Source organism: Silurus aristotelis (genome assembly GCF_946808225.1).
Source record: "Silurus aristotelis genome assembly, contig: scaffold_309, whole genome shotgun sequence".
In the NCBI taxonomy this organism is placed as follows: domain Eukaryota; kingdom Metazoa; phylum Chordata; class Actinopteri; order Siluriformes; family Siluridae; genus Silurus; species Silurus aristotelis.
The window spans coordinates 1-2,000 of NW_028149122.1; the positions used below are offsets into that span (position 1 = coordinate 1).

The following is a 2,000-nucleotide window of genomic DNA, read 5'->3' on the forward strand; positions in this document are numbered from 1 at the left end:
TGCGTGATGGAGATTTTACTCTGTTTCATGATTAAATCAAACACCTTTCATCCTAAAAACATTATCACACACTTTTATTGATACACAATACAGAATTCTTATTATACAGAAATCTGGTTTGTGTAGATTTTACACCACATTCAAAAGTTCTCATTTGAGTTTATTTTCACTTTTCAGGATCAAATACCATCTGATGTCCCAGGCAGATAAATTCACAGAAGCAGAGGTGAGTCTGATCCGATCTGATGCGCTGCATGCTTTTGTGTATTTCTTTCATATGATTTTTGTACCTGAACGATTTCTCTCCTGTGTTTCTGACACTTTCAGATAAACCAGATGTTCACAAACTTCCCTCTGGACGTTGCCGGAAACCTGGACTACAAAAACCTGTGCTACGTCATCACTCACGGAGAAGACAAAGAGCAGGAGTGAACATCACCTCGTCCACGTTGTTTTGTGTTTGTATGTGTTTTCCCTCCCCTTCGTCAATAAAGAGTTCAAAAAACACCTGCTGATGATCAGCGTCGTCGCTCAGCAAAGAGAACGGACTCAAATCAGAATTAATCAAGAACTCGTATAAAAATATAACACCAGAGCAGAAAACTCTTCATCATCATCATCATCATCACACATACAAAAATATTTAATGGAAAACAAAAGACGAGACAAAAGAGACACTGAAAAGTTTTGAATATTTTTAATGACATTTTTGTAAGTAATATAAATTCAACTTGGATGTGCCACTTAACCAGTGTGCAGTAATCAACATCATCATCATCATCATCATCATCATCATCAGGTGAACGTCAAAATCAGGACTGTTCTCTTGTGATCGCAATAACCAAGAATAATAAAAGCTAAAAATGCCCAAAAAATCTAACTAAAAACAAACAACAACAAAAAAATAAAACTTGATGAATAATCAGAAAGAGAGAAAGTACGGTGGAGGAAATGATCTGATTTACATAAATTATCTGGATATTATTATTTTCTCATTTCTGTAGGTTTGATATAAAGATTCTCTGGAATAGAATCTATATATATATATATATATATATATATATATATATGTACAGTGTGTACACAGTGTGTGTGTGTGTGTGTGTGTGTGTGTGTGTGTGTGTGTTAACTGGTCATAGTAGACTGGATAACAGACGTCTGTTCAATACACACTCTTTTAAGAGGCGGAGCTCCAGAGTCTTCCTCTTCCTGTACACAAAACAAATGGAAATAAACAAACAAATAATTACATTTATAATGATATATACTGATTATTTTCATATAAACATAACAATAAATAAGATTTATAATTATTGCTATTATGTTGGTAATTAATTTGACTATATTTATTGATTTAATTGTGATTTATTAATTTATTTACCTGAGCTGTAACAGGTATAATGTCTTCTTTAATCAGTGTTGGTGGTTCATCAGCCATCTCCCGCTGCAGCGACGCCTCTAAACACACACACACACACACACACACACACACACACACACAGAGTAATAAAATGTTTTATACATTGTATGTAATGTAATATCATTAATTATTATGATAATGTAATTAAAATATGCGATAAAATAATTTGAGTAAAATGATAACACAGAGCCTCCTCCATCACTCCATCACTCCACTAGGGTGTGTGTGTGTGTGTGTGTGTGTGTGTGTGTGTGTGTGTGTGCTCTTACCCTCCAGACACTCCTGGCCCAGTGTGGGTGGTGGTGGCTCGTCGGGGCGGTACTCATGAGTGTGTGTAAGTGTGAGTGTGTGTGTGTGAGTGTGTGTGGCAGGGCTGACAGGCTCACTGCGCTGAGGACTGGAGTTTGTGCTGCTGTCTGCAGGGATCACTTTACTCTGGAACGAGTCTGAGAGGGAGCTGTGACTGCTGTTCTCATCTACACACACACACACACACACACACACACACACACACACAGGTAATAAAGAGAGAACACAAAGTACGTATGAGTAGAAAGTGTGTGTGCGTGTGTGTGCATGT

At 37.0% G+C, this 2,000-nt stretch overlaps 1 long non-coding RNA gene and 1 pseudogene across 2 annotated transcripts; one reads left to right on the forward strand and one right to left on the reverse strand.

Moving 5' to 3' along the window:
- The first annotated feature begins 18 nt into the window (after positions 1–18).
- On the forward strand, positions 19–507 carry LOC310723011. Its single transcript, XR_014532561.1, has 2 exons — positions 19–226; positions 328–507. It is a non-coding gene; the product is annotated as an uncharacterized lncRNA (long non-coding RNA).
- A 175-nt stretch (positions 508–682) lies between these two features.
- Positions 683–1,896, reverse strand: LOC310723010 (B-cell CLL/lymphoma 7 protein family member B-A pseudogene; annotated as a pseudogene). The gene is made up of 3 exons (XR_014538151.1): positions 1,690–1,896; positions 1,382–1,458; positions 683–1,209 (listed from the first exon to the last, which is right to left on the reverse strand). The product of XR_014538151.1 is annotated as a B-cell CLL/lymphoma 7 protein family member B-A pseudogene (transcript).
- Between the last annotated feature and the right edge of the window lie 104 nt (positions 1,897–2,000).